The sequence below is a fragment of the Nelumbo lutea genome, chromosome 5 (genome assembly GCF_056320005.1).
Source record: "Nelumbo lutea isolate HS-2025 chromosome 5, American lotus-T2T, whole genome shotgun sequence".
Classification (NCBI taxonomy): Eukaryota; Viridiplantae; Streptophyta; class Magnoliopsida; order Proteales; family Nelumbonaceae; genus Nelumbo; species Nelumbo lutea.
Genome location: NC_142688.1, coordinates 58,663,790 through 58,674,474, shown reverse-complemented (window position 1 = coordinate 58,674,474; position 10,685 = coordinate 58,663,790). Strand labels below are relative to the sequence as shown.

General features: G+C 36.0%; 1 pseudogene across 1 annotated transcript; it reads left to right on the top strand.

Annotated features, from left to right (window-relative positions):
• Nucleotides 1-471: 471 nt before the first annotated feature.
• Nucleotides 472-1,899, top strand: LOC148852615 (zinc-finger homeodomain protein 2 pseudogene; annotated as a pseudogene). Its single transcript, XR_016099322.1, has one exon. The product of XR_016099322.1 is annotated as a zinc-finger homeodomain protein 2 pseudogene (transcript).
• The last annotated feature ends 8,786 nt before the right edge of the window (nucleotides 1,900-10,685 follow it).

Sequence of the window (10,685 nt, the reverse complement as noted above, 5' to 3'; positions counted from 1 at the left end):
CCGTGGAATAAACAAAACGAAGAGGGAAAGGAGATTATTAGGTACGTCTGGTGTCAGTAATTAGAAGGCTCCTGGCCATGGACGGTGGTGCCTGTTACCTCGAAAACCACGCCCGAGGAGTGGGTCCCACTCGGCATGGCGGAAAAAGCGTGACTTGTGGAGAAAACCGCAGGAGTCCCATACAGTGGATCGCGTCAGCGACGCTAGCCCCTTCCGACCGTCCGATTCCCTCCCCACACCATCAAATCCACGTGGTGGGACCCAGCCCCTGACAATTCAGATATTGACGTTTCACGAGCGTGAGTGAAGTCAATGTTGTCCAATGATGAAGTGCCACGTCTGCAGTCATTTGACGACCTAATCCCGCTAAATCCCGGTAAATCCCAATGGTCAACGGAAAAGCTAATTACCGCCACGTGTCGGGTCGTACGTGATCTATAATCTCGCCACGCCCGTCTTTAATCTTCCCTTCATGCTTGCAAAACAATGGCGGAGTTCCGTGAAATTTAGCAGTGTTCCGTTGAATTAACAGAGGGGCAATTCAGTCATTTTATGCAAATTCTTACCTTTGTTATTTATCTGAAGTCAAGATCTCTCTCTCGCTCTAACCTCGCAGTCTTTCTCCCAAATCTCTCTCTCTCTCTCTCAGACACATTCTTTCTCTCTCTAAGAAGTAAGAACTCTGGAAGGGAGGGGGAGGAAGGAAGTAAGAGGATGGATTTAAGCATGGTGTCGTACGGTCACATGGAGAGCGGCAAACCCGAGAGGGAGAATGGAGGAGGTGACGAGGGTGGAATGAGGCCGGTCGAGACGAACCGACGGTTCGTGGGTGAACCAGTGATGGAGCAGGTTAGCAGCAGTAATGGAAGGATGATGGGTTCCGTGGGAAGGGCTATTAGGTACAAGGAATGTCAGAGGAACCACTCGGCGTCGATCGGTGGCCACACCTACGATGGGTGTGGGGAGTTCATGGCGGCGGGTGAGGAAGGGAGCAAGGAGTCTATGAGGTGCGCAGCATGTGGTTGCCACAGGAGCTTTCACCGGAAAGAATTTCCCGGTGGGTGCACGGCCGAGTTCCAGCAGCGGTACCTGCATCACATCCAGTCTCCTCCGCCACCGCCACCGATGGTGCTGTACAATCATGTAGGACCCGCACAGAATCCTGGGTGGGAGAGACCGAAGATGGGTGGTGGTGGAGGGGGAGGTGGTGGGTTTCCTCCTATTCCAGCATTTCCAGTGCCAGTGCACCAACGTGTGCCTGTTGTTGGTGGTATGGGAGCTGTTGACATGAGGAATCTGCAGTATCAGCAGTATCAGCAGCAGCAGAGCGATCAAGATCGACGGTCGGAGACGCCGGAGGAAGGCGAGGTGCAGATGGGGTCGTCGGTGAAGAACAAGAGGTTCAGGACCAAGTTTACGCAGGAGCAGAAGGATAAGATGTTGGAGTTTGCGGAGAAGCTTGGATGGAGAATACAGAAGCATGATGACGTGGCGCTCAACCAGTTCTGCTCGGAGGTTGGAGTGAAGCGTCACGTGCTCAAGGTTTGGATGCATAACAACAAGAATGCGCAGCGCAAGAGAGAGAATTCAGCCACACCAGCAGCTGGAGTTGCCGCTGCCGCTGCAACAGAACTCATCGGCGTCTGAGAGCTAATCGATAAAACCAACCAACCTCTTTCGCTTGCTTTGTTTATTAAATGATAAATAAATATTTAGAGATGGTTTCGTGTTTGTGTATTCCTGTCATTCTAACAAAACATTCTCCCATCTATTCTAAACATCTCTCTCGCTCTCTCTCTCTGAAGCTCTTCAAACTCAGGTAGGTCTGTCTGTATCAGTTAATGTTGTTGTTTTTATAGTATCAGAAGCTTAACTAAGTACATGGCGGACTAAACTAAACTTGTGTTCTTTTTATGATAATTTGTTTGCTATAAGAAAAAGAAACAACGACAGCAGTAACAGTGCATTTGTTTCAATTTCAAGTAGCTAGGTGGACTTTTGTTTGGATCACGTAAGGAAAAAGCTCCAGCAGGAATAAAGGCATTCTAATGGGGTCCCATTTTTGGTTCTCGAGCTTTGTATTTCTCATGTTCTTTGTTCTGTCTTCATTTCTCTAGAGCTAATGAGACTAAACTTTCGATGGATTCTGGTTGATTCGGTTCTGATTCAAGGGAAAGCAGATGGGACCCATTTGCAGATCGATATGGACCCAAACAAGCTGGTTCGGTGGAAATTCAGGCCTGATTCCATCACTGGGTCTGCTTCAGATCCATCGTAATCAAGGGATGTAAGAAGAAATTTTAGAATTGAACTCTGGAGAGAAAGATCCATGTTTCAGACAAACAACCATGGCAGTTTGCGTTTAGGGAATAATACCTGGTAATTGTCCTAGAGTGTAACTACCACCACTGTCAGTAGTAGGCCTAATTGCAAAGAGATCTGTCACCATTTCAAGCAAGACAACGATCTGCAACGTTCCAAAAGAACAATTCTGGGCGTTTCAGAAGGAGAAGAATAAGACCCAAGGATGTTAACTCAGCTTAATTTGCATGTAATAACAACCACCACCATCACCACCTCTGGTCGTATTAGTTTAACTTTGCTGGATTAAGACTTAAGAGAACCAACTATATACAGAACGGAATGTTAATAAAGAATTGGAATTATATCATCTTAGCTTGTGATTCCCAAAAGTGAAATCGTTTCTAATATTTTATTGAATTCTGGTAATGATTCCATTTAAATTATTTCATACATTATGGTTAGAAAAGTGAATTGAGATGATTTCATTCATGCGTTTCTGAAAAGTGATGAAAACCCAGGCTTCAAAAAAAAAAAAAGTGAAAACTCAAGTTGGATGATAAAAAGAAAACTAGGGTTTAAGGGAAACAACACTCACATTTTTTCGGATTCTCTTAAACTTACCCTATCTCAGGAGTCCTTCGATATTTTTATGTATGATTACCATAGTACCCCTCTTTTCATCCTGGTCTTTAAACAAAAGAACCTGCAACCATTCGTTTGTAGGGGATTTACAGTCAGCTTCAGTCTGGTTTGGAGAATATTTCGGACGAAATAAAACCATTTTCAGGATAAAAATTGAGTTAGACCAAACCATTTTATTAGTCTGGTTTCTAAAATTTAAAAATCTGAATCAAAACCTTAAACAAATTTTAAAACTTTTCCAATCAGTTTTAAAGTTCATATCAAACCAAAGTTCAGTTTCGTGGTATAGACCAAATAATAAACGAGTCCGAATCTCCTGCCCACAAGAGCTCTGTCCACGTCTACCCACATAACATCTAGACCTGTTCATGGGTCGGGTGGTCGACGGGCCGACCCAGCCCCCAGACGGGCTTGAACAAATGTTTGAGCCTGTGGGCTGACCTTGAACCAAAAAGTCTGGCTGCAATAAATTCGAGCCGGACTCGGGATTTGCCAAAATAGCCCGACCCGAGCCAACCTATAGGTTAAACCCAAAAAACCCTAACCTTATATATCCTAACCCCTCTCTTCTCACTCGTCTCTTTCTCTTAGTCTTAGCTGAACCCCAATTCTCTCTTCTCTTGGTTTCTCAAATTTCTTTCTCCCTCAGCCAAACAATATCACAATTGGTAGAGAAGGCTGATAGAATACCAAGCTTCATCTGCTCCTCCCTCACTCTGTTGAACGAGATCGTTGTCACAAGATCGCCACCGGTAGAAAATAGTGATGCATAGCAAGGTTCGTCCGCTCTTCCCTCACTCTATCAAACAAGACATTGCTGCCAAGATCGTTGTCGGTGGAGAATCCTAACGGGATAGCAAGCTTCATCCAATCCAGTTAAACAAGAGTTATCTCTCTCTCTCTCTCTCTCTCTCTCTCTCTCCTATGGTCGCTCGTTCAATTCTCTTTTCTTCTTTGGGTTTCCTTAAATAAGGGTTCTTCCTCCCTATGCTTTATCAACGCAAACTCAGCACCAAACGATCATCTTTCGGTTAAGTCAGCAATAGGTCGGGCTTCGGGCTTTTTATTAGAGTCGGGCTTGGGCTCGAGCCTAAAAAAGTCCTGTTTATGAAGAGTAAAAACCCAACCTGATCTCGGCCCGGCCCGGCCCATGAATAGGTCTAATAACATCCCAGTTACACATGGAGAACATTTCATCCTTCTACATGGTATTATGCATAGGATAGTGTATTATGAGTAGACGTGGGTAGAGTTTTTGTGGGCAGGAGATCCCGAGTCATAATAAACACTCCTAGAGGTTATTTTAACTAAAAAACAAATGAAAAGGTGAAATAGATTATTGATGGGTTGTGGAACGAGAGAAAAGCATACAATAGGGGAAAGAAATGAATCAGGAGTATACTTTTATCTTAAAATTAATTAATAGGATAATTGCTTGTTCAAGGTTTTTTTTTTTTTTTATACAACTACATAGACTTGCCGAAAAAGCCAATCAGAACCCAAATGGTGCATATGGACCACTTCTATCATAATCACTAAAGGAGACCAAAATGGAAGATTTTCATTTTAAAAATAAAAAGTGTCTGGCGGGGGTCTCTAGAGGTATAAAAAAGTAAGGGAGTAATTCAAGTTTGCCTGAGTTTTGGCTTTTGTGCTGGGTTCGTTCAAATTTTGACAGAATGCAAGCTCAAGCATGCACCTGTTGTACTCTAATCAAAAACAAAAAAAGTGAGGGTAAGTTTAAGAGAATCCCAAAAAAGTAATAGGTGAAAAAACCTACAAACAACAATTCAGATTAATTTCCTGCCCACAATTCTCTATTCACACCCTATTCGCCTTGAATTGAAGTAAGTATTGTGAGATGAGCAGCTACAGTGTACTGTGGGTAGGGCATGGGAAGAGAAAGTAGGAAATCTGAGTTATACAAACAATCTTGCTCATTAATTGGAATACTATAACCGTTTCTGTGTTTGTTGTAAGCATTTTAAATTGTAAGCTCAACCCAAGCAAGTGTAACTGCTCCTTTTTAATTAGAATTAAATTCAACTTAATGTCAATCTATACTAGTGACAGTCAATGAAACTTTTTTGGTAATAATTAAATATTTTTTAAGAAAAAAAGATTACAAGATAAATGCTAGGCCAACCTCGAAAACCAACCAGTAAACAGCAACTATAGAATATACATAAACATCAAACCTGAAAGATCAACCAAAAGGAATCCAATAGATAACCAAAACATCAGAAGGTCTGAGCCAGGAGAGAAAACTGTTACATTATCACACTGGATTTGAAATGAAATATAATCGAGGGTGGGTTTTAGCATTTATTAGAAACTTTAGAGGAGGTTTTTCTTTATATTTTTTCTTTTTCGAATGTTTTCCTACTCATTATGGTGCCAGAAAGACTTGATACTAAAAAAACTTACAACCAATCGAATGGGCAACAGAAAAATAGGAACCAATAAGGTGGGTTTTCATCAAAATTCAGGTGGGATTGTGATTGGTCAAAACCTTTTCGGCATCATAGATTTTTCCTTAATAAAATGAGTTTAAAGTTATTTTGAAATTATATATTGTTAATAAAATGAATTCAATATAACATTTTGTTATACCTTTGCCTCTTTTGTAAATAAACAACATTCAAACGAACAATTTTACTAATAGATACATTATAAATTTTAGGAAAAAATACAGATTACCACCCAGTACTTTGGAGTAGTGACACTTAACCCTTCAAATTTTCATCTAACACAAAGACCCCTTGGAATCTCAGCTTCCAAAACTATGCCCTAAATGGATTGAGAAAGTTAATTTACTAAAATGTCTTCCAATATTCATAGAACCCAGATTTTCTACTCACTTTTTCTACCCACCCTCTACCAGCCATGAATTGCAACCACACATCTCTCAATTCATGATAGAGATGTGTGGCTGCAATTCACGATGAGTAGAAAGTGGGTAGGAAAAGTGAGTAGGAAATCCCATTTGAGATTCATATGGGTGAGAAGATATCATTCAAAATCATGAAAATTGGGCAAGGCAAAGCACCTATTCTAGAATAAACGCTAAATTTAACCCAAAATGTAGTAAATGATCATTATTTTTCTTATCAAAGCCTAACAAAAGCCACAAAAGATGTTTATGAATGATGCAACAAATCTCACCTTCGTTGACAATGCGTTGATGACTAAACTAATTTGCACTATGTTAATTAATTTGACCATGAAAAAAAAAGAAACATAAGTAAAAGGTTTATAATAACACGTAAGAAAAAGGGGGAAATGGTCCCACAAATTAAGGAAAGAATAGTTTGGGGAATTATATATGTTTAACAAGAACACGACAGTCACATTAGAATTTTTTTGAAGTTAAATGAGAGAATGCTAATAGAGGGGGCAAAGTGTTGGAATTTGAAAATTCAGGGGTTCTTTGTTGTAAATGAAAGTTTGGGAGACCAAGTGTCACTAACCCAAAAGCACATGGTGGTAATTTGTGATTAACACTAAATTTTATTTTATATATATATAAAAGTGTGGATGAAGCATGAAACTTTTTTGGACTAAAATTACCCTCTATTTATGTGTTTAAGAAAGGGTATAAAAGTTATTTTATTATAATTTTAATGTCAGCTTTACTGGATACTACAATGGCTATATTTGTGTATTTAATTTATCTCTAATTGTAAGGGTTAAAAATATAACTTCAGTTATTACTTTCCACCTCATTTAATCCCTTCTAATTAATTATTATACTTAAAGGTATTAAATACTATTTTCTTTTATTAAATCCTATATTTTTAAGTTATTTTTCATCAATAAATGCTACTAATTAGATCTATATCAATATTTTTAACAATATAAACCCATATATTTTAAAAACCGACTCAAAAACAAATCCATTCTTTATCCAAGTGGTGGCTAAACAATTCAACCATCCAAATCAAATTGATCAACATATGAACTCATAGTTAGTTAATAAAATTTTTAAATAGAAATATAATGTAACTGTGAGAAGGTTAAAGTCCATCATAACTTTGAGAAGGTAGTGGGTTAAACCAATAAGATGTAAAATATAATGTAACTTTTTATTCTTACAGTTAGATTAGGATTAGGTTAAAGTCCATCATATATATATGACTATACATTATTATGAGAGGAAAGTTTGAGACTTGGAGAAGGAGGTGGCTAGTTAAAGTAGAAAGTGAGAAAAAAGAAAGAGAAAAGAAGAAGAAGAAGAAGAAGAAGAAGAAGATGATGATGATGATGATGATGAAAAGAAAGCATCACTGGATTAGGCTCCACTCCATTGGATCACATAGGGGTGGATCCATGCTTAAACTAATTATAAGTAGATATTTTTTGCTGACCTATCTAGATTCGGGGCATGGTGGTCGTTTCTACGCCCATGAACTTTTTATAATGAATTGAAGAGATCATTAGTTGTAGGATTAGTATATATGCTCAAATCAAGTCTCTCTCATTTTCTTTGTAGATTTTGTACTCTAATAACACGAACTTTGCAAACAGGCCAATTTCGATCCTACAGAATAAATAAAAGTCCATTTTTGACCCCTAGACTTTAGTGAAATGGCCATTCATAGTAAAAAAACACATGACATTTGAAACAATTTAAGTGGATTCATTAAACAATGAGTAAAATAATAACAACTTGCTTATGTGGCATTGCTAAAGTTTGAAAATGCTACTTTAGACCCTAATGTTTGGAAATAGGCCACTTTAGATCCTAAAAAATCTATTAGTTAAAAAATAATTTTCATTAACCTTGAAACAAATTACTTCAAGGATTTTATCAAATTAGATTCATTAAAATAACAATAGTTAATTTAGTAGTAGATAATTAACATCAATTAAGAGTAAATTATTACTTAAATACTAACTTAATTAGTGTAACTAATAGTAAATTAACAATCACTTAATTTCCTTAATTAACTTAATTGACTTAGGAACTCAATTTTCAAATTAAGCTAATTTACCTAATTTCTTTAATTACTTTATTTACTTATTTACCAATTTATCACTTTGGCCATCGGTTTGTAGGCCAATGGTTCAATTGTCTAGTCCAAATGGATCAAACCATGACGTTTTGAAAAATGACCCAAAAACCATTTAATGAATCAAATAGTTTAGTGGTTATTCAACCATCTGGATCAGTAGTTTGTTGACCAAGTCAAAGCTTTTTTCACAATTCCAAGCCAAGTACAAAATGGAAGTAGACAATTGACGGGTTCCTAGAACAAATGATTTGTTAGGTCAACGATGACTTAAAACCATGCAATATGCAATAAAGTGAATTAACTAATTGACTATTAATTAACTAAGGGCTGTGAAAAAAGGTGGTCCCAAATAGTCAGTAAGTGTTTTGAAAAAAGAAGCACAAGAGTAGACAGCAAAAGGGGAAAGGGTTCAAATTTGGCTATCAGGTTTTGAGGAATCCAAGTAAACCCCATCGAGATATGAAACAGCTCCATGATAGCATTCAGCTATGAGGCCCGCACCCCCGTTCTCAAGCCCAGATCCCATTCCGCACCCCCATTGAATTTGAAGGAAGCAAGAAAGAAGACATAGGTTTATTTTTGTATCTTGACATAAAAAAACAGAGGGGAATTAATTTAAGTAAATTAAATAAACAAAGTTAATTGATATAAATAAGTAAATTAAGCCGATTACGTGAATTAGCTAATTGATTCAGTAAATTAAGCTAAGTAAATAGAGTAACTAAACAATCAAAGCTAATTAAGGTATATAAGTAAATTAAGTTAATTAAGTAAAGTAAAATAAGTAATTAAAGTAATTAAAGAAACTAGGTAAATTAATTTAATTAGAAATTTGAGTTACTAAGTTAATTAAGTAAAATTAAATGGTTGTAAATTTACTATTATTACGCTAATTAAGTTCTTGTTTAAGTAATAATTTACTCTTAATTCTTACTAATTAATTGCTATTAAATTAACTATTATTATTTTAATGACTCTAATTTGATAAAAATCCTTGAAGTAATTTATCTCAAGGTTAATAAAATGTATTTTTTAACTAATAGATTTTTTAGGGTCTAAAGTGGCCAATTTTCAAACTTTAGGTTCTAAAGTGACTACTTCAAACTTTAGCAATGACACATAAGCATATTTTTATTATTTTATTCATTGTCTAACGGATCCATCCACATCATTTCAAATGTTGTCTATTTTTGCCTACAAATGGCATTTTCACCAAAGTTTAGGGTTGAAAATGTAGTTTTGTATTCTTTATGGTCGAAATTGGCCTTCTTGCAAAGTTTAGGGGTTGTTAGAGCCAAAAATGTTGTCAGATTTTTCCTTGGGAAGACTACATCCCTTTGAAGAATCTATGCTACCTCCTTTACAACTTGGTAGGAGAGAGGCAAATCCTTTTGGTTTATTCACAATAGAGTGTTTCTAGCTTCACCACAAATGATGCTCCAATCTTACCATCCCTTTAAAATATGCCATGTGAAGTAGAGAAAAGATGCAACTTTATGGAATAAAATAAGTCTGATTATGATACTGAAAAAACTTGTAACCAATCAAGTGGTACTTATCAAAATTCACTAGTTGGGGGGCAAGATTGATTGGCCAAAGGTTTTCCAATTTGAGTTCTTTCTAGCAGAACTATCTTCTTCAGAAAAATCTCCATTTTTACCTTTCCTACATTGCACAAAAAAAATAATATGAGAGAATAGAAATGTGCCTAATCTTTTTCTAATCAATTTTAAATGTTTAAACCAGTGACCCATCACCCCAACAGAAGATGGGTTTCATTTGTAGTTGATTTTAAATATCGTATTCTATTTTCATCATTAATAAAAATAAGCTTTGTTTATTATGATGAATACATGACAATAGAGACATGTCCACAATTTTATAATCTTTTTGAACTTATATTTATTTTAAGAATATTATTATTTCATTATGATGTCATGAATTGACTAACCCATTTAACCTAGACAGTTGAACCACTTATCCACCTTTTGAACAATAAAACAATTTTGCTTCATAATTAATTCTAAATATTGTCATATTCATCACTAATAAATCTACTTCTTATTCAGCATGCTTATTTGTGATTCCAATTTTTCTATAATTTATAATATTAGAATGTTCTAATTTTTCTACAAAATTTTCATAATTTTTTATCTTTTTGTATTTTTATTTAATTATGGCATCATGGATTGACTCATTTGTGATTCGAATAATATGGTTGAACCACTAACCTACAACCTAAATGAAAGAATGCTTTTATTTTTTTGGTTGGGTTTAAAACATAGTTTTTCATACTATTAAAATTATTTGGCAAAAACATGTATATCTAATTAGTGGTTTTTTAGACAAAATTAGTGAAATTCAATGGTGAAAAACAAATTTAACTTAGGATTTAATGAGAGAAAATGGAAGTTAATACTTTAATCATAGGTTTAAAAAAGAGGGAATTAGATGAATTGAAAGTGATAATGATTATGATGTTGGTGACAGTTTCGACATCCTTATCAAAACCTACGCAACAAAGATGATTCTGAATTTAGTGAAAATACAAGTCTCTGAACCTACATGTGTGATCAATCATGAGTGGACACACTAGTGTTCCTTATAAATGGAATCCACATGTTTTGTCAGCCCCATGTGTATGGAACATCATCGTGTTTATTCATGATTGGTCACATAATCAAGTTTGCAAACTTGTGTTCATTGTAGATCCTATGAAAACAA